Source organism: Ornithorhynchus anatinus, chromosome 10, assembly GCF_004115215.2.
Source record: "Ornithorhynchus anatinus isolate Pmale09 chromosome 10, mOrnAna1.pri.v4, whole genome shotgun sequence".
NCBI classification, from domain to species: domain Eukaryota; kingdom Metazoa; phylum Chordata; class Mammalia; order Monotremata; family Ornithorhynchidae; genus Ornithorhynchus; species Ornithorhynchus anatinus.
In genome coordinates, this window is record NC_041737.1 from 47,662,227 (window position 1) to 47,684,018 (window position 21,792).

General features: G+C 44.3%; 1 protein-coding gene across 10 annotated transcripts in view; it reads right to left on the reverse strand.

The window, feature by feature from the left end:
- TSGA13 (testis specific 13) overlaps positions 1 to 21,792 on the reverse strand; it is a 235,058-nt gene that overhangs the window by 81,229 nt on the left and 132,037 nt on the right. For 4 of the 10 annotated variants that reach the window (XM_039913209.1, XM_039913213.1, XM_039913216.1 and 1 more), the window contains exon 4: positions 11,680 to 12,261. The exons of 2 other annotated variants lie outside the window; for them this stretch is intronic. The gene's annotated coding sequence lies outside the window, so the exon portion shown is untranslated. The remainder of the gene's footprint in view (positions 1 to 11,679; positions 12,262 to 21,792) is intronic. 4 more of the 10 variants (XM_039913211.1, XM_039913206.1, XM_039913210.1 and 1 more) reach the window with 2 other exon arrangements.

Sequence of the window (21,792 nt, forward strand, 5' to 3'; positions counted from 1 at the left end):
AAGGCAGAGTTTTGTAGCCTTGTGCTTTAACCCAGAGAGTGGTGTCCCACAAAGGGTTCATGGAAGGAGGAGCGAGAAAACCCAGGGCCTAACTTCTTGTTCTGCCCCTTGACCATTACAGCTCTGGGGGTGAACCCCTTCTCCTTTCTTTACCATTTTTTTTTCCTTTTTATGGTATTCGTTAAGCCCTTACTATGTGCCAGGCATTGAACTAAGCACTAGGTAGATCGATCAATGGCGTAGACACAAGCTAATCAGGTTGGACAATGTCCTCGTCCCAAGTGGGGCTCACAGTCTTAATCCCCATTTTACAGATGAGGTAACTGAGGCACAGAAAAGAGAAGTGACTTGTCCAAGGTCACAAAGCAGACAAGCGACAGATCAAGGATTAGAACTCAGATCCTTCTGACTCCCAGGTCTGTGTTCCATCCACTAGACCATGCTGCTTCCCTATTTGAACCATAGGACTCTTACTATTGATTGCATTGACACTAAGCGCTGTACAGCTCTGCTACAGCCGCAGATGAAAGACGCTTTATTAATGGAAAGCAAATGTGAGATCTGGGAGGCAAGGAAAGAGAGGAAATGAAGGCCCTACTCCCAGACCTATCCCTGACTCACTGTGTGACCTCAGAAAAATCATTTAACTTAGAAATGGAAATACGTGGTCCCTCACTAATTCCCTTGGGGAGAGGGAACCCTTAGCCAAGAGGGTGGGGTCTGTTTCATAAGGGAAGGGTAAACCCTACAGAAGAGTCCACAGCTGGTCTTGGGAGTTCTGGGAGATGGGAAACCACACATCCCACAGTGCCCCTACCATTCCCAGAACAGCCCCCCCTTTCTCGCCCAGTCCTGCCCTCAGCGAGGGCAGGTCAGGAAGACCCTGCTTTACCACAATCCCTAAGGGGATGAGCTGAACTGTGGCAGCAGAACCGGGTCACTATGAACTGCCTCGAATGGTGGATGGACACTTGTAAGTTGCCCAGCGCTGAGGAATAGCTTGGGGAGCATCCTGGAGGCAGGGAATGGACCAGCAAAAGCAGCTTCCTGGCTTTCGGTACTCTCGTGTTGGCCCCAGACTATACTATTTTCTCTCTGGATCTCAGGGAGATCCCAGCTTTCCTGCTCCTCAGCCAACATTCCTTGTTTGGCAAGCGAGGGGTGAGATCATCGCCATGTCTCCACCCAATTTCCAGTAAAGGGAAGAGGGTGGTCAGAAATCTGAGAAGGAGAACTGGGGGTAGGTTAGGACAGGAGAAGGGTTAAAATAAAAAACAAAACAAAAAAACCCTATTTCCACACTGGCTCAGCCTCGGTTTCACCATTTACAATCAAAGGATAATAATCCCCGCTGTCACCCTATCCCTTGGAGAGAGGTTTGATCTTTCAACAAGATCATGAGAGTCAAGTGCTCTGAACTTCTTGGTAAAAAAAGACAATGTATAATTTCAAAGTAAATAAGCAGAGCAGAGAAACAAGCATACTGGGGCCTTGGGGAATAGATCTGGGTCTCGATTCTCTTCTCCTCAGCCCCTACCCCATCACATCACATGTTTTTTTTAATTGTCATTATTGTTCCGTGTTTTTTTTAAATGGTCCTTATTAAATGCTCACTGTGTGCCAAGCACTGTTTGAACTGCTGGGGTAGACACGAGCTAATATGGCTGGACACACGGGACTCACAGTCTAAGTAGTGGTAAATTCAGGATTAGAACCCAGGTCCTCCTAATTCCCAGGTCTGTATTCTATCCACTATCATGCCCTACTTCTAAAAGGATTTCAAAGAATGTTTTCGTCTTTCCAAAACCTCTTACCTCAGCTAAGTCAGAGTGCCGTATCTGTGGCAAATGATTGGGTTTCAGGAAGAATGCATCTGGCAGACCCCTAGATGCCTGAATAAAATTAATAGGGGAATAATACAAGTAGCAATAATACTAACAGTGGTATTTGTTAAGTGCTTTCCCTGTGCCAAGCACTGTATTGAGTACTGGGGTAAATACATTTCATCAGATTGGAAACAGTTCCTGTCCCACATGGGGCTCACCACCTAAGTGAGAGGGAGAAGAGTTAACGAATCTCCAGTTCACAGTGGGGAAGAGTTACCGAAACTCCAAATCTCCGATTTACGGAGGAGGAAACTGAGGAACAAAGTCTCTTTTGCATGAGCACTAGGCCTGACTCAATGACTGGGGAGGAAATAGTTGGCCTGGGAGAATGCGGATTGTTGGATTCAGATTTGGCAGAAGTCTGAAGGGGAAGAGATGGCTTTGCATCTAGTTCTGAATTCTGTGATAATCTGGATCAAGGCATGACCCAAGGAAAGCGGCACCACGTGTTCCAACAGAACTCAGTGAATTGGCAAGGCCTTTGATGAGAGGACGTCAATGGAAGCGATGCTATTATCTCTGCCTTGGCTGAGTTGTCCTGGCTGGGGAACGCTGTGTGTGACTACTCTTTTTCTCTAAGACCGAGCTGATCAAGAGTTGCTCTTTCAAGTCAGTTCTCATTACAGCCTAAAAACATCAAAGCGCATTCCCAATTCAGACTGAATTTCAAGGGCAAGAGTCTTCTTTCCGGGTTTCATTCTTTAAAACTGCGGTGCGATATATGTGGTCAACTTGACAGGGGCATATTACCCTGCCTGGGTGGGGCTCACTTCATAATAATAATACTTTTTCTTGTTAAGTGCTTGCTATCTGCCAAGCACAGTATTAAGTGCTGGGACAGATCACAATACAATCAGGTCAGCAACAGAGCTGATCCGCACAGAGCTCACAGTCTAATGGGGAGGGGGAACAAGTAGAAAAGAGGTAACTGAGGCAGAAAGAAGTGAAGTGACTTGTCCAAGATCACACAGGAAGTCAGGGGAAGAGCTGGAATTAGGTCCCCTGACTTGAAGACAGGAGTTCTTTCCACCAGGCCACAGTAGCTCGTGGGTTCCAAGTCAGATGAGCCTACTGTCGGGGCTGGGCTCCCTCCATCAATCTGGCTGGGTCTGAATGGATCTGACGACTCATGATGCTTTTATCCCTGCCTTCCTTCCGCTCCACTTCCAGGTGAGTCCATGCCACGACAGGGAGGAAGGGCACAATGGGTCAGCTGAGGCACAGGGTGCCTATGCTGTGATTTTCTGCATGTGTGATCTCCAAGGGCTCCTGGGACTACACATGCAGCAGCCTAGTCCTCTTTCCTGGTGGACCCTGGGCCCTGGGTTTTGGTTCAGAACAAAGGCTTTACTTCAGGCAAGAGCTGACAGATATTAAGTGGGCATCTTCCCTTTTATTAATTCATTCAATCAAATTTATTGAGCGCTTCCTGGCTGCAAAGCACTGTTCTAAGCAGTTAGGAGACTATCGAGTCCCAGTGCTCTGACACTATTTCAGTGGGCTCAGGGTCACTACAGTGCAGCTCAGTTCTTGAACTCGAATCGGTGATCGGGGTTGGGGGAGGTAAAGATAATCAGGAATTTGGAGTCTAGGGAAAGATGGCTGAAATAAGACTCAAAGCTCCTTAAATACGGCTTAGGAATTCTCAAAGACGATTGTATGTAAATAACTAGTCCTCCAAGGCTAGTCCTCCAAGGCTGTTGGGGAGAAGCCCTGTAATTCTAATGTGTGCGTGGTTTCTCCTGAAGTTGTTCTTGGAGACCGCTGCCAGGAGATACGCAGTCATGCAAACGAGGGCAGAGAGACTGTCTTGAAGCAGGGCTGAACCAAATGTTCCCGCACTGCGAGTTGGAGAAAGGGCCTGTAGAGGTTAGATCTAGGCGATCTTGATCCCACCTTTCTAGGCCTCTCCTTTCCATGACCTATCTTTCCCACAATTCCTCACCCCTTGCTTCCATGGTCCTACCTCTGCTTTCTGAGGTATCTGAGGAGAGGACTGAGGGGCAAATTCAAGAATATTATTTAAAGAGGGAAACTGTCACATCAAGAAATTATATTTTTTTCTGCTTCAACTAAAGAGACATATGCATATGACCCCATTTAGCAAGCATCATACTCTACTGTTGATTTACATACATACCGATAGGATTTAGCATCACGGCTGGGGTAATTTATGGTAGTTAGGTGCTTAGTATGTGCCAGGTACTGTACTAAGCACTCGGGTGGAAACAAGATAAGCAGGTTGTACACAATCCATGTCCCACATGAGACTCACAGTCTTAATCCTCACTTTACAGATGAGGTAAATGAGGCCCAAGGAAGTTAAGTGATTCGCCCAAGAACACACAGCAGACAAATGGCTGAGCGGGAATTAGAACCCAGGACTTTCTGACTCCCAGGCTCGTGTTCTATCCACTAAGCCATGCTGCTTCCTTGATGTTGTATGGGCAAGTCCAGAAGCTAAAACTTTAACCTATCAATTGGCCCCTCACAACGCCTTAGACAAGGATGCTTTTTGACTTTCAAAAAGGCATCCTGCTAATATTGCAAGTTAACGCCTATAAAACATCTTTCTTCTAAAACAAACTCAGCTCCAATTACCACCAGATTAAGGATTCAGAGTTGAGTGCCCCAATAAAACAAATTGATTTCAGGCTTCCATCTTGCCTTTTCTGTATCTGATGAATGCTACTAAACTGCCTTGCGTTCAGATCATGAACTCACAGAGTCGAAAGTGTCAAGGACTGACTGCATGAATGAATGGTGAGGTGTGACGGGAAAGGGGTCCGCACACTAGACCAGGAATGAGATCAGGATTCTAGCTTCGGCATACCTGTCAACAAGCCGGAAAAGGATGGAGAAGTCACTTCTCCCCTGGGTTTCGGCTTCCTATCTTCAAACCGGGTAGAATAGCATTTACCTTATTACTATCCCAAGGATCGTTGGAGTTACAAATCGACGTGAAAAAATTAAATCAAATGGCAGCTTTGAATCTATCTGTGGGTCCTGGAGGGTGTGGCGAGGTTGTCGATGCTCTCTGTTGTGGGTAGCTGCACCATCTGAACTTCTGAATTTCCAAAGTTGTTCAATTTCTCTGTGATTTTTATAATTCTTGATCTGAAAAATCCGATTACCATGGCCTTTCTGACAAGATGGATGTGATCTGGAAGGTGAACTCAGAGCATGCAACATACCCAATATATAAATACATATAATAAAAGATTTAATCAACTCCTTTTGCCAGTTCTTCCTCTGCCACCCACTTCTTAACTCGGGGTATCTTTCAAGGCTCTGTTCTGGGTCCCCTCCACTTCTCACTATGTAGGGAAGCTCATCCGATCCCATGGCTTTAACTCCCACTTCTATATGGATGTTTCCCAGATCAGGTCGCTTGCTCTGACTACTCTCCTTGTCTGAAACATCACATTTCTTCCTGCCTCCAGGACATCTCTATATGGATATTCCACCAGCACTTCCAACTCTGAACTCCTCATCGTCCCTTCAAAATACTCTCCTCTTCCAAACCTTCCCACCATAATTGACATCAATCTCCTGTCTCAAGGATAATAACAATTTTACAGGATTGAGTCAGCCCTCTCTTGCAATTCCCATATTCTAACTATTGCCAAACCCTGCCTGGCCTTCCTCCACATTTCCAAAATTTGCCCTTCCTTTCCATCCACATGGCCATTAAGCTCGTCGAAGTACTTATCACTGCCTGGCTTGATAATTGTATCACCCACCTTACTGATGAACCTGTCTGCAGCCCATACTTCACCCTGCTTCACGTATCACTCTGCACATGCCTCCCCATTTCTCAAAAACCTCCAATCATTTCCCATCCCACTCTGCACCATGCAGAAACTTCTGACGACTGGCTTTAAAGCACTTATTCAACTCTCTCTCTTACTTATCCACTCTCTTTTCCCACTGCACTCTGCTTGTATTCTTTGTTTTTCTCAAGCCAACCTACTCACTTTGCCTTACTTTCATCTTTCCTAGCCCTGACCTTTTGCTCAGGCTCTCCCTCCTGCCTGGTGCTCCTTCCCCCTTCACCTCCACAGATCATCACTCTGCACATCTTCAAAGTCCTCACAAAAGCATATTTCTAGGAGAACCTCCACGGATGATTGTTAATCTTCCCAATTTAAATCCCAACTGCTACGTTTCAACACTCTGTGGCAAGTAAACATTTAGGTACTCACAACCCCTGAGGCCATTATGCACGTATCTTCATACTTTACTTATTCCCAACAGTAACTGATTTTAATATCCATCTTCCCAGTTAGACTGTAGAGTCCTTGAGGGCACAGAACGTGTCTACTAATTCTATCGTACTCTTTCAAATGCTTAGTACAATGCTCTGTGTATAGAAGGTGCTAAAATAAACAACGGTCAATTGGCAGCTTGAAGTCAGATTACAGGAATGCCTTGTCCTCGCTTAGGGTGCACAATCAAGTCACTAAATCACTAATTTGGTTAGAATTGGCTAATAAAATGTCACATAAAGGCCACCCTCCTGAGGGTCAAGTTTGTTAGATGTTAGAATAGGTCACATCTAATGTTGCACAAATTCTAAATGGGAAAAAGGTAAAAATTGAAGGGTTGCATTATTTCATCTACAGAAAAGTAGGGGGTGCAAATAATAAACTTTTCTTAAAATTTATGGATGAGGATTGTAATCAGAAATCGGACTACCTTTGGGACAGCCGGGGGGGAATCTTGGGGTGGGGGGAGGGGCTGCTATCTCCCGGGAAGGGTACCATCTGCAGTTTTCTGGGTTCAGAAGCCTCTTGTGAAGAACGGGATCTGGCATAGCTCTGAGAACAAATGGATATCTAAGGCCAGGAGTCAGGCCATGCATATTGTGGTTGTATCCCTGGGACTGGGAGTCCCAGGAACACTGGTTGTTTTAAGCATCAATTTAGGCAAATGTGAGGACGGGAAGGAAGCAGGGAATAGGAGCGGGCCCCAAGCACTGCCTGAGGCCTGGGGCACTGGAGGAAGTTAACTGCAGCAAAAGATTTAAAACAGACAAGAGGGATTAAACATTAAGAATAGATTTTATGATAGATCCCTAAATCTCCACCCCTGTAGAGATTTAAAGGCAGGAGTCAAATGGACCATTTCCGATGCACTGATCATTACAGACACCTAAGGGCAGAGGTGGACTAGAATATCTTGAGGTACCTTACAGCTTGACCATTCCCTTGAAAATCAACAGGAATAACCCTAGGAACTCCACTTTCTGTTTCACATTATTTTCAAATTTGGAATAAAAATCTTCAAACTCTCAAAGTTCACCTTTATTTTTATTATATCCCTTACTCAAACCTGTCTCTTCAGAAGACTAAACAAGACAAAGAAAAACAAGGATAGGAAAACTATGGAAAATGTATTTGTTCTTGAGAATTCGGTGAACAGATTGAACGGGAGCCCTCTTGGTACATCAAACAAATAAAGAACTGAAAGAGCAAGTGCTTGCAGAATGGGTATGTGCGCGCACATACGTGCCCATGGCAAGAGGGAGATGTGAACTCTCAGGGACAGAAACCATATCTAATTCCTACCAGTATATTCTTTCCTCTAGCTTATTAGTAGAGTGCTCTACAGAGTACACTCTTAATAAACACTATTATTGGTATTATTACTAGAAATGAGGATTTATGCCCCTTCTCAACTGCAGACTAATGTTACGTGGTTCCCTTCTGCCCAAAGCAGTAACTTCGGTTTCCAGATTGGTTAAAAAGCACAACAAAAGTTGTGCCTCCTGGCCAGCTGTCCAGGTATCCAGGTGAATGTCTGTGCAGAGACACACCAAAGTAGCCAAGGGAATTGTCTGCTCCATCCTGCCCAACTTTTAGTAATTCCAAAGTTCTCGGTCACATCTTATACTGCAGTGGCTGGCCAGTAGAGCCCTCAAGAATGACCTCTTGACAAGCAATATACTAAACACTGGAGTAGGTACCGTCTAGGCCGACTGGGCACCGTCCCTGTTCCACATGGAGCTCACAGTCTAAGTAGGAGGGAGAACAGGTATTTAATTGCCATTTTACAGATGAGGAAACTGAAGCTCAGGGAAGTTGAGTCATCACTTGCTTAAGAACACACAGCAGGCAAGTGGCAGAGTCAAGATTACAACCCAGGTCCTCTGACTCCCAGGCCCGTGCTCGTTCCACTAGGCCATGCTGCTTCCATTCACAGGCTGACGAAAAACTTGTGAAATGCCCCAAATCTCACGAAGTTATGTTAGAAATGCTATCGGTGGGCAGGGTAATGAGTCTTACATCTACAGTCTCTTCACACTTTCTCGGGTTTAAATTATGTCAAACATTCAAGATGCTAAAACTGCATGAACTGTAAATTCTGGGAAGGCCTCTCTTTTAAGGGAAGCAGACTTGGATCTGTACCCTTTGGGCATTTGGTGTTCACCCTGCTCTCGGTACTTACGTACATAGCCATAAATTATTTATAGTAATGTCTGCCTTTCCCTCTAGAATGTAAGCTCACTGCAGGTGGGGAATGTGCCTAGCAACTCTGTTGTACTCTCCCAAGCACTTAGTACAGTGCTCTGCACACAGTAATTGCTCAATAAATATCATTAATTGATTGACTGATAAGGGCTGAAACTTATGTGGGTGACTGCTAGCGTTATTCTAAAGTATTTGGGAACTGGGACATACTTGGCTTACGCTATAAGTGATTTTGAAGCTAGGAGATCCTTGAGGGAATTCAGAAATTTTCACCTTTAATGTGGATAATAATTTAGCTTAATCAATGATGCTTCAAAACAACCATGTGATACCTCAACAACATCGTTTCCTTGGCAATCTCCTTTGCAAACAAGGGCTCAGCTGTACCTTCTTCTCTGAGTCTCGGTTTCCTCATCTGTGAAGTGCGGACAAAATATCTGTTCTCCCACCGACTTAGACTGTGAGTCCATTTGGGACAGGGACTGTGTCTGTGTGTGTCTGTGCTTATATCGTCTCTACCCCTGGGTTTAAAAAAGGTGTTAAGCTTATTTCACACTTTTAACAAATACATTACTTATTATTATTTTCTCCCCATTTTCCAGCAGGGGATGAGAGTCAAACTCACAAACAACATCCCACTTCCTAGACTTCAGAAAAAAATTAGGTCATGCCCATGAAGTGGCTAAATGCTCCTGTAATGTACTTCTGTGGGAGGACTGAATGCCTTATTGTTTCACTGGAGGATGAGCAATGCAAGTCCCTTCAATCATTTATCCCCCACGAGGCGGGAGGGGCCCATAGCGGCTTGTGAGATCGGTCCCTAAAAGGCATCAGTGAATCATGTGGTGGCCAGCAGGTGCTTCTGTGCCAAACAAGAGTATTCTTCCCAAATTTCACCGGGTGGTCTGCCCCACCTCGTGATGACACCTCACTGGAACGTGGAGCCTTGTATGAGTAGACGGGAAATCAATAAGAACAAGCCCCCTACCCCTTTCTGGCCCGCGGTGGCTTCCAAGGCAGAAGAGACAGAAACGACACCCTGGGGATTACAATACTTTCAGATATGATTCACGGTGAAAACTGACTGGACAAACCTTGCTCTAATTATTGGGGGTGGGGGGAGGGAAGGGAGGCTGTCTTTTTTATTTTTTATTTTCTTGGAGATACAGGCACACTTGTGTGACCTTCCATTTCAAGACGAAGAAAGATCATCAATGACCATCTGGGTCACTGACTGGGGAGAAAGCTTGCTCAGAAGACGCAGGGAACTGTGACAGAGGGGACGCTTTTCTCCACTCACGATCCCCCGTTGATTTGAATGAAAGGAAACAGATGGCAACCACCTTCACCTTTAATTAGGAGGGGCAGCTCTGGGAGAGAGCCGTCCAGGTCAACCCGAACAGAGCAGCCTGTGAATAATGATGAATTTATCCATCCCTGCTTTAAACTCCCCTGAGCATCCAGGACTTGAATTTAACGAAAGCTTCTTGAATTCTCAGAATGATATAAGTACTTCCATGATGAGGAAAACAAAATACTCAGAGCTCATGAAGCCCCTGCAAGGTTGAAAAAGAGTGGGGAAGGTGCGGACACTATTCTTGCTCCGATGGGGAAATAAGCAGAACTAGGCCCTTTCCCCAAGTCACACAGCAAATCTGTGCCAGCCCCAGAAGCTCAGTCTAACCAATAAAGTCCCAGTCAAATAGAACAAGTGCTATGGAGCAGTTTCGGGCACTCGAGTGGAGTTCTTGGGTACACTCTCCTGCCATTTTGCAAGCTTGGTTGTCATTTAATTCAAACAACTACAAGGTCCCTGGTCAACTCTCCAACCCTTAAAATTCCCACCGGCCGTTACAATCTTTAAAATTCACTCAGCTGCTTTAGGGGATGAGCAAACCCAATTATCCTCGTTTTCAGAAGGGAAAATGGAGGCATAGCAAGGTTAGCTGATGGGTCCTAGGCTAGATCTAGGAAGCTGGGTCCTTTCACAGCCTCTGACAGACGTCATACTGAAGGCACGTCTCCAAGAGGCCTTCTCTGACTAAGCCCTCCTTTCCTCTTCTCCCACTCCCTTTGGATGACTTGCTCCCTTTATTCATCCAAATAAAGCACAGCACTTACATAAAGATCTGTAATTTATCTATATATTTATAATATATATTTATATAATACAGTCTGTGTCCCCCTCTAGACTGTAAGCTCGTTGTGGGCAGGGAATGTGCCTGTTTATAGTTGTACTGTACTCCCCACTGCTTAGTACAGTGCTCTGCACACAATAAGCACTCAATAAATATGACTAACAGATGCCTTGCTGCTTCTTGAGCTGAAGTAATTAAATTGACATTCTCTGGAAACCCACAAGAACAGAGCTCTCAAATGGAAGGAAAGAACAGAAGAGCCGGTCACTTCATGACTGGTGTTCCCCTACAGTCTGCTTGATGTCAACAGGTAACAACACTTGCCCTACTTTCCTCTCTTCTCACTCTGTCTAGTGACATTCTTATGAATCACCGTCTTAGGGTTTTGGTGTTCCTCCTTCATCTCTCCTCAGCTTCTCCCATAGACCCTATTCCTGTGCTGCACAAACCTTGGCAATTCTAAAGGGAGAGGGGCAGGATGCTCAGGAGAGACGCTCCACACTTGAGCAGTTCCCCTGGTTCCAGTGACTGGGGACAATGCACCCGAGCTATGGGCTTCAAGAGCAAGAATTTCTGCTTCCTCATTTCTCCCACTCCCTGCCCCACCCTCCTTTTTTTATTTTTTAAGCTTCTGCAATTATCGCAGGCCTGCTCAGCGCTGGAAACCTAGAGACAACAGGTGGTTGGGAAGGGCAAAAACCAAGCCCCTTCTTCCCCGATCAAGTCTTCATTGCCATTTGTAGGTCATGCTTTTGCTTACTTCTAGAATTCCCCCACCCTGTGTGCATATTCCCATTCTGGGGTTAGAGGGGGAGGCCTGGGAGACAGATGTCCTGGTTGTAGTCCCTGCCTCCGCCACTTGCCTGCTCTATGAACTAGGGCAAGTCACAGGGCTTCAGTGGGGCCTCAGGTACCTCATCTATTAAATGGGGATCGAGACTTGTGAGCCCCACGTGGGACACAGGCTATGTCCAATCTGACTAGCTAGTATCTACCCCAGGGCTTAGTACAGTGTCTGGAACATAGTAAGCGCTTAAATACGGTTAAAATGAACAACAAAAAAAAACTTGACAATGAATGACGATGAAGTTGCCTAAAGAGAGTTACAAATCCACAAAAGTCAGTAAGCCCGAAGAGAAAGCACACAGCCTGGGCTGGAAAAAAGAAGGCAAAAGAACTTACTTGAGGTCTTACAGAAGAGTGAGCAGGTTGTAAATATGTTGAAGCAGATTCCTTCTCTGAGGCCGCTGGTTGCTCTTTAAATCGGTAAAGGGACCACTTTCAGATCCTGAGTTTGTAGAGCGACTCAAAGGTTTAAAAAAAAAAAAAAAGCTCTCCAGGTTGTCCGAATTTACAACAGTGAGGCAGTGAGGCTTCCGAGGATCAGTAGTCCTGCTGCTGCTCCTTGAAACATACCCAGTCCACCAACTTAAAGGAACTGCTCGGGATCAGGTTCCCGTCCCTTGTACGCTCCCAATCTTAAAACGTGGAAGATGAGAAATGTGTGAGTGGTACAAGATCCCTGTGAACATGAAGTAAATTGAAATTGCAGGGGCCAAAAAAAAAAAAAAAAAAGAAAGTACAGACTGTTCTTTTAAGTCTCACTGAACTACCATTCTTCCGGCGCCTCATCAAATTCTCAGTTAAATATGCAGCAAAGGTACAGTGTTAGAAGTAAAACGGATCATTAAGGAGCCGCAAAAGCGCACAGAATCCTCTTCGTGTTAAAGGCAGCGATGTCTGAGACGGCTTGTACTGCAAAACCTGTCAGGAGAGTCCCAAGTCAGAAGCACTTTCACTTTCCCTGAGATAACCGTGGAAATACAGAACACTTTTTAACTTTTTTTCTAAGGAAAAGTAGTAAATGGTTGAAAACAAGCTCTCCTCCTACCCAAGACCGATTACCCTTACAAAGTTTCATTCTGTTGATCTGCAATACCAACCGGAAAAAAAAGGGGGGGGATTCAAAGTTTGTTTACTTTGAAGAATTACTTCACCCGTGTACTGCTTGGCAGCCCCGCTTACAAAAACAAATCTTCCCAAGCGAAAAGGGACACTGTGACCTTGTTTACTTGCAGTATTTTGAAACCACTCTCTCCTAACCCGTGACATCATTAAACGTGTATTAGCACCTTCACTGCTGTTGGCTGCACAAACTGCAACCCTGTCTCCCCAGACAGGTTGTTGGCTAAATACTCTGGGTCACACGGAAAAAACAAGTAGTTTTCAAAAACGCACTGGGCTGTCTAAGCTACAGAACTCACAAGAAGCCTTTCAGTGAGTTAACGTTTTCACTACTTAAGTTATAGGAATCCAACCCGTGACACCACACAGTTCGACCAACTAAGCATCCTTTCACATCCATTACCCCCGTCCATTTTTTCTGGACCTCCCCCTTCTCCAGACTAGTTTTCCTCTGCCACCTTTCAGGATACTGATTTGTTGTACCTTGTACTAGAACCTCAATACAGCTGATTTTCTGTTCTAAAATCCCTGACCTACTTAAAAAATGCTATTCTTGGTACCAGTGCACACCTATTTTTAAAGCATTTCTTTTAGATTTTTAATGAGGTTTTAAAGAAAGTTTTGTTACTTCAATCTGACAAGTTAGCAGCCGACTGCAGGGAGCAATCCTCAACTCCAGAAAAGATTCCGCGGCACTACCATCTCCAACAGAGAGACTCAAGATTCAGGACTCCTCAAAGAACTGGCTTCCCAAGTGAAAATTGGGGCCAGGTATTAGGCAGTCTAAGTAGCACAAATCTAGAAATGTAACACATGTGGAAATCTCCTTTCGGTCTCTTGTTCTTTCTCTAAGATGGGTTGATCACCTGTAAAGGGGAAAAAAGGTGTTTAAAGAACACCCTTATTATTAACTCAAGTACCTGCCGAATTACATTTTCCTTCTGGGTTGTAAAAGGTAATCCATTATTACTTATTAATATGGTGACCAAACCAATGGGTGCCCATCACTGGAAACAAGTGACGATTCGTCAGTCCGTGAAGTTTATCAAGGTCAACCTCTAGGAAACACATTAGAGTCGTTCCCGATAAAACCGTGGAACTCATGTTATGGGAAAATCAAATTAGAATAACCACTTGGTAAGAACTAGCAAGTTAGGGGGCAGATGGCTTAAAGAGAACAGTTTGGATGAAGAGGGAGGGGAGGAATCTTGAACCAATTTGGGCCAAGTGCTTACCCTTTGAAGCACTTGATATTCACCAGTCCCTTGGCACAAATTTATTTATATTAATATCTGTCTCCTTCTCTAGACTGTAAGCTCTTTGTGGGCAAAGAAGGTGTCCTGCCGATTCTGTTGTATTGTGTAAGTATATACGACAGTGCTTTGAATGCAGTAAGTGCTCAATAAAAAACATTGACTGACTGAAGTGTTTTTTCCAGAATATTCCCTAAAACTTTCACCATTTTATATCCAAATCATGTAATAATACATGCTATTGCAGAAGTGATTGCTCTGCTGGTTCTTCCCTGCACTTACACTTAGTCTAATCAATTTGATCACAATCTTGCTCCTAACCTGAAACCACTTAAAAAAACATCTAGTTCCTGCACTGTAATCTGAGAGGAAACCCCGCCCTCCCCCTCAACACACGTGACTGTTTCTTTGACTGAGCCCACGCGTCAATAAAGTAACCCACTCTATAAAAAAGCTTGAAAAAAAAAACGAAGTTGTTACCACAACAACTGAAATAGCTTTTAGGACCTGTAATAAAACAAGTGTCATCCTGGAGAAAACTGGTCATGTTTATTACGCACCATAAAGCTAACCGGCTGTTTAGATTTCTGAAATATAAAATCACTACGTTTTGAGAGTAACTGTATGCTTTATCTAGTTCATAAAAAAGATAAGAAGAAAATGAACAGCTCTCTTAGTAAGAGGGGTAATTTGGAATTCCTCTGATTTCTATTGTAGCTCTGAAATGTTTGTAGCCTGTTTAAAACTTTTTATAATGAAAACAAAGTTTGAGTCCAACTAAACAGGTAAAGATAAAAAAAATCCCAACACCCTCAACATAGCCACACACACTCTCGAATATACACACTCTCTTCTCTAACCTTCGCTCCCCTCCATCACATATTAATTTACATTGCATAATCTGGACAATGCAAACAGGAAGTGAGATTTTTTAGTATGTGTTTTATGGGAGATGAGCTTTGTGTGAACACCTGTAACATAAATTACATAGGGGGCAGGCAGCCTAAAAAAAAAGAATTTCCATCAAGAATCCAAATACACTGTCTTGGGATATAGAGTAATTAATACATGTCCTCTGGGGATTGTAGGTTTGGGGGAAAAAATCCCTTTATCATACTCCACCAGTTAAGAAATCAAAACGATCCCACCTCAGGGAGAAAGAGAGGTTTAATTACTGAAACAACTGTTCCACTAAAGGTCATCCATTTAAAGTTTATTTTAAAATCTGTTTTCAATATTATTGAAAGATTGGGGAATGTGTAACTTAACCAAACAAAACACCAGCTGCAGCTATGAGTGGATGCCAGTGTTTTCTTTCATCTAATGTATAGTGCCGTGTGCTCCTGTAACACAAAGGGAGAAAAATTTACTTTGCTGGAAGTCTCCACATGGGTTCTGTAGGTTGAAAACCTCCAATTGGCCCAAGCATTTCATCCCTTCGGAATTACAGTCAAGTGGAAAATTCTATGTAGCAGGTCTTTTCAACTGAAGATCTTAATACTTCATCCTTGTTAATTAACCTTAAACGATGCGGCATAGCTGTAGCCTGCCAGGAGACAACAGTGATGGGCAGACCAGCTTGGCATGCAGCATCCAGGGATGGCATAGCTCTCCAAGCAGTGGTTTCAGGAAGACTGGGATAGTTAGAAGCAGTACTGAAACAGCACCAGCACATTTAAATAGCCAATGCAACAGAACGGCCTTTATATCAGTCTTTCCGGCCAAAACTATGCAAGTGGATACCAACTTAGCTTCAATATTACTATCTTTTAACCCACCTTTACTGAGACTGACCTATTTTGCTATTTCAAAGCCTAGTGACAGTTAAAGCTCGTTAGGTGTTTTACTGGAGTTAAAAAATAATTCTTGGGCATTTAATTTAATGATGGACAACAAGATATTCCATTAGCCATTTCTCGAAATCCAGCAGAAAGAATGAAACAGAGTTTCCTGAAGGATAATTGTCATTATGAACTATGACCCTCTTATTTGGTGACGTCCTCCAAGAAGACCAAAGAAGCTGCTGCAGTATCTCATTACCTCACCCGTCATCTAGGTTGTTTAAACTACATTCGTCGCTGACCTAGGGACAAGTGGGGGGGCTGGGGAAGAGTGGAATTGGACAGTATAGTGAGCCTTGTCCCCGCGCCTCCCATAGCAGGCTCTGCGTCCCCCTCCACTGCCACAACCCCGACCACAGTCCCCCTCCGCCTTCTCTCTGTCCCTTGAAGGAGCGGTGGCCGAGGCCAGAGGTTATGGAGGGAAATGCCCCAGGGTGGCTCAACTCCTCCTGAGGAGCCAGAAGGGAGCTGCTTTAGTGTTTTCCTTGCCTCCTCTCCAAGGAATAACTTGGAGGAATAACTCAGAGGGGTGTTAGACTCACGGGGGCGAGTTTAAATTTGCATTTGATCTCCGACAAGAAGCGATAGGGGAGGAAACGTGTGTGAGTGGCAGATGTGCCAATCAATCTGATCCTGTCTGCAGGAACCAATCAGGCAAAACAGCTCACGAGTATGCTGTAAATCAACTCCTTCAATGGAGTTGCGTACCATCAAATACGGGCACCCAAGCACGCCTGTATTTCACTCAAAAGTAGTTTAGCCAATGCAAACCCATATATTGCATATGCCTAAGTGGAGAACAGTAGGAGATGTAAGGAAAGCGACAAGGCACACACTTCTAAGATACCACTGCTTCTTTCTAAGCAACTCTGTGTTTTAGGTCTGAACCACTATTAGCTGTAAAACCGAACATCATGGCTCACCCAATCAGAAGACTGGGGCAGGGGGGAGGCGGGGTGGAGGGACACTGCAAAGAGTTGAATCAAGAAAGCCATACAAGTTGCCTTAAAAGGGTAGGATAGGAAGAGGTTAGGAGACCAGAACGTAGAAGAGGAAGAAAAGTTTATCTGGAGGCAGAGGAAGTGGTATAAAAGGAGGTTTTAGACACATAACATAAAAAAGAAGTCAGAAACTAGGAGAAGCAGAATCATAAAAGATACCCCAAAACCTTCCCTGAAAGAAAATTGAATTCAAATCGAAAGTTAAGAATACAGCAGGAGTCAAATTTGGAAATCCCAAAAGATAAGTGGAGAAAGGGAACAAAATGTCAGTTTAAAAAAGAAAACATCCCAGAAATTTCTGCACTTGGCTAAGATGTTTTCATTACAACTTGCTTAAAAATCCCCAAAGACCTGGGAAAGAACCTAGGTCTCCCTGCAGCCAAACACCAATTTCTTCTTAGTTGAAATAACTTCAGATATGAGGATAGAATTGCAAGTCAGTGACCTGGATTTGGGCACTTTAGAATCTTTCCTCAGCAGTCTATTACACAGTCTTCTGGTCTGGAGTTAAGCCACTTCAGGTCAGGATGTTTACATTAATAATGCCCCAAGAGGCATATTTCTCATTTACCAAGAACCTGGGGCTGGAAGAGACCTCCAGAGGTCAATAGGTCTATGTAAGCTAATCTCCAGGCAAGCCTGCACCTCACCCTCTCTGATAATGTTTTGAACTCTGTTCCATTCCCCAGGAAGGGTGATTTGTTAACCCATCTCAGTGACTTCACACACTTAGCAGATTAATTTGAAGTCAAATTACCAGTATTTTACTCCACTTAATAATATTAAAATTTTCATTAAAATGAAAAAAGCAACAACAAACCCTTAATGTGGTCACAGAGGACACTCAGCATGTTATTCACTGCTATGGGTGGAAGTTTGGCAAACAGATTTTCCCATCATGTTTATAAAGGCTTTCTGCTCACCAGCCAGAGATCATCTGATCTTTCCTTGCCCTTGGGTGGCATCTGCTCTGGGAGAATCATGAAAACCAGAGCTTAGCTCAAAATTGGTAGATCAAACAGAATTTACTGAGTCACATGACACCATCTAGAACAGGTTGGACTGGTGGGATAATTTTTTTTTTTGCTATGTGAAGATAATTCTCTGAGCTGGAATAATTTCTCCCTAAGTCAAGATGCCTCTTTATATTTGATTTTGTAGGCACGATAATCAAAAGCAATGTGTAAACTGACTACATTCCATGGGAAACTTGAATAATCCATACAAAATGAGTTGCATTGAGAAAGTTATACTGGGTCTTATCTTGGAGCGCGGTTAATTATATCTTCCAAGTTATTTAGAGGAAATGACGTTGGTTCAGACAAGCATGTCATAATACAGGCCCCAAACAGGTCAAAAATCCAAGGCTGAAGCCAGGACAAGCCACGTCAGGGCACGGGGGTGTCAGGTCCCTTTCCTGGCTGGACAACTGACCGGTCGTGGTCTTACTACTGGAAACAGGAGTGAGAGAGAATCCCCTGTGGAAGCTTCTTTGCAACACCATCCTCACATGCCTTTAGCATGCAACTCTATATCTGTGATAGACCACAGTACTCCCTGTCCCTAAGGAGCCGGAAGCCCCGAGGAGGTCCAAGATGAGGACTCTGGGCTCCTTGGCCTCACCCGCCTTTCTGTAACTCAGTAAAATAACTGCCAACTGCAAATCTGGTGCTCAGCCTGGCTCAGACCAAGCCAAACTCTCAGAATGGTGGGAGGGAAGGAGGAGTCTCAATCAACCCAATCTCATCTGCAGCAAGAGAAGGTGAAGGGGTCCACGTGCCTGGCTTGTGACTAGGCTTTGCACTGCCAAGTGAGCCGACGCACAGAAAGTATGTGCTGTAGAAACAGAGGAAGGTAAGGGGAAGAAGAGAGGAGAAGTTAGGAGGCGGTGTTGTGGGCCGGAGCCCTCAACCTAGATGAAGCATTGTTCTGGACTAAGGTCTGTATACCAAATCTGTGCAGGGTTCTGAGACCTGGGTCCACAGATCAATCAGTGAAATTTACTGACGATTTACCGAATAGAAAGAACTGTACGAGGTGCTTTGGAAAGTCTCTAAAATTCTCTACTCCCCCAAAGAACATCAGACACAATGACATGACTGTATAATGTTGGAGTGATAACTAAGCCTGCTCTTAAAAGGTCAGAATGCAGTCAAACATATTTCTCTCCCCCGGAATGAGATGGCCATTTCTCCTCTGGCATCATCATATCATCATCTTACTATCACCTTTCATTCAAGCCCTCATCCACGCTATACCTTTAACGATCGGCACCGGCAGACCACTAGCAAAGCCCATCCGCTGGATTTTCACAGGTTTCGAAACTGTGGTGCTACAGCTGTAGCCGATACGTTGTGCGGGCTTAAAGTTCGGCCACCAAGACCATTTCTCTGTCTTCTCCCACCCATCAACAACGCCTCGAGATTCATCACAGGAAATACAGTCTTTTGCCTCCAAGTGCCATATAATAATAATAATAATTAGTGCTATTTGTTTACTATGTGCCAACTACTGTCCTAAGTGCTGGGGTAAATACATCCCACCCCCAGCCGTAAAGTATTTCCCCTACCTGTGATTTATTTGAAACTATGTCACTCTCTAGACTAGAAGTACTTTGTGGGCAAGGATAGTGTCTATCAACTCTATTGAACTGATTTTTCCAAGTACTAGAAAGGTGCTTGGCACACAGTAAATGCTCAATAACAAACATCGCCTGACTGATGATATGAGATAATCAGGTTGGTCACAGTTCTTGACCCCACATGGAGCTCCTAATCTAAGTAAAACAGAGAAGAGGCATTTAATCCCCATTTTATTGATGAAGAAACTGAGGCACAGAGAAGCTAAGTGACTTGCTTGTCACAGCAAGTGACAGGGCTGGCATTAGATCTGGGATTAGAACCCGCCCATGCTCTTTTCACTAGGAACACTGCTTCCCACTGAGTCCTCACCTACTCAGCTCTGACTCTGCCCAAGGGCCAACCCCAGCCACCTCTAAGGTCTTTGAAGTCACTTCTAAATCCGAGAGCCAAGGGTGTAGCTGGGCTTAGCAGCAGAAAGCGTAGTTTGCAGGCCAGACCCAGGCCTTTGAGACTGAATCAGAGGAAAGGAGCAGCAGAAGAAAAGTTGCAGGTGGAAGAGCTTCTTGGCCAAGTCTTTTGTCAGAACAGAATCCAGGCCCTTCTCCGAATCAATCCCTGACATTTAAAAAGAACAGATTTCCAAAAGGAATAGAAAAAAACATGAATAATAATAATAATAATAATGTTGGTATTTGTTAAGCGCTTATTATGTGCCAAGCACTGTTCTAAGCGCTGGGGTAGATACAAGGGAATTAGGTTGTCCCACGTGGGGCTCACAGTCTTCATCCCCATTTTACAGATGAGGTAACTGAGGCACAGAGAAGTTAAGTGACTTGCCCAAGGTCACACAGCTGACAAGTGGTGGAGCCGGAATTCGAACCCATGACGAACACTCACTGTATCTCTGTAGCAGAGTGGATATTACCTTCACTGGACAAAGAAAGAAACTCAGGCCCAGCGGGGGTTAAAAATATTTACCTCAGGTCACATAGTAAACCTATATGTCAGCGCATATATTTACTGCAGGTCTGTAGAGGCATAACAGTGGGCTAGGTGCTTGGGGAGCCAGGATTAGTGCTCATGTTCCTAACTCCCAGGCTGATTTGCCTGGGCTGTGAAAAACTATTTTGAACCTCATGAAAATATTCTGATATTGAAGGTGATGAGCTACAGCCATTTTATACATTGCCCATCTCATCAGGAAGGGGAAAAAAAAAGATTTCCACCCACCTCGTAGTTTACACTGGTGACCTTTTTTTTCCCTCCCCTCTGTCACACACAGAAAAATCCTGAGTCTCAATGCCAAATATGAATTAAGGATGCTGGCAGTCAATTAGGGCTAATTAAACAAGATTAGTATGAACTGTCATTTCATAGACTGAACTAAATGCTGCATATGGCCAAGTGCAAATGCTCTTTTGGGTATCAGACTATTAAATTGATTTTTCTATAGAGTATCCTAGAGGGAGTTTATTTTCAGGAGACTTTTGAACCCTAAGGGACTGATGACCCTTGGATCCAGCTATTTTGAGATTTCATAAATAAGAAACAAGATCTGTACAACTCAACGTCTCAGCCCTTCTTTTGGTTAACTTTTCAGAGGTTCAGTCATTCATTCAATTCAATCTTATTTATTGAGCGCCTATTGTGTGCACAGCACTGTACTAAACGCTTGGAATGTACAATTGAGGAACAGATAGAGACAATCCCTGCCCAACAATGGGCTCACATATTGCACTCTCCCAAGTGCTTAGTACAGTACTCAATAAATACCATCAACTGATTGATTGCACACATTAAGTGCTCAATAAATACGATCATCTGACTTCTGGGTTCAAGTTCACATCGTATCCTTAAAGAGCAGTGCAGTCAGTTTAACAGTGGTATTTAATGAATACCTACCGGGGACTGAGCACTGTACTAAGCATGAGGGAGAGCGGGACTGAGCGAGAGATACAGAGCTGGTCTTAAAGGAGTTTAAAACGCAGGACAAATTGGGTTGATTAGACTGGGAGGGGAGAAGCCCTGATGGGTACTCCTCATTTCACATGAACTACAGTCACTGTGAGGAGCAAATGCAAAGGAGGAACCTGAAAAAGATATGACAAATAGCAGCAGACTTCTGCCTCCACCAGTGCAGGAGATCGGCAACGGAAGATCATTCAGATAAATACTGGGGCGGGACTTAATCTATGTGTTCTCCCTTCCCTGAACCGTTTGGACTTAAAACGTGATTGTTTACCCCCGAGAGTTTAGGAGTTAAGTGTATGTGTGTGGAAAATCAATCAATCAGTGGTATCAGAAGCAGTGTGGTCTAGTGGATAGAATACTTGCCAGGGAGTCGGAAGGACTCGGGTTCTAATCCCGGCTCCGCAACCCTGTCTGCCGTGGGACCTTGGGCAAGTCACTTAACTCCTCTGGTCCTCAGTTACCTCATTTGTAAAATGGGGATTGAGACTGCGAGCCCCATGTGGGACAGGGCCAGGGTCCGACCCAATTTGCTTGCATCCGCCCCAGCGCTTAGTACAGTGCCTGGCACATAGTAAGCGCTTAACAAATGCTATAATTATTGTTGTTCTTTACGGAGTGCCTACTGTTTGCACAGCGCTGTAGCATGTGAACGGATAGCACATCTTCACTCGCCTGCTCAGGC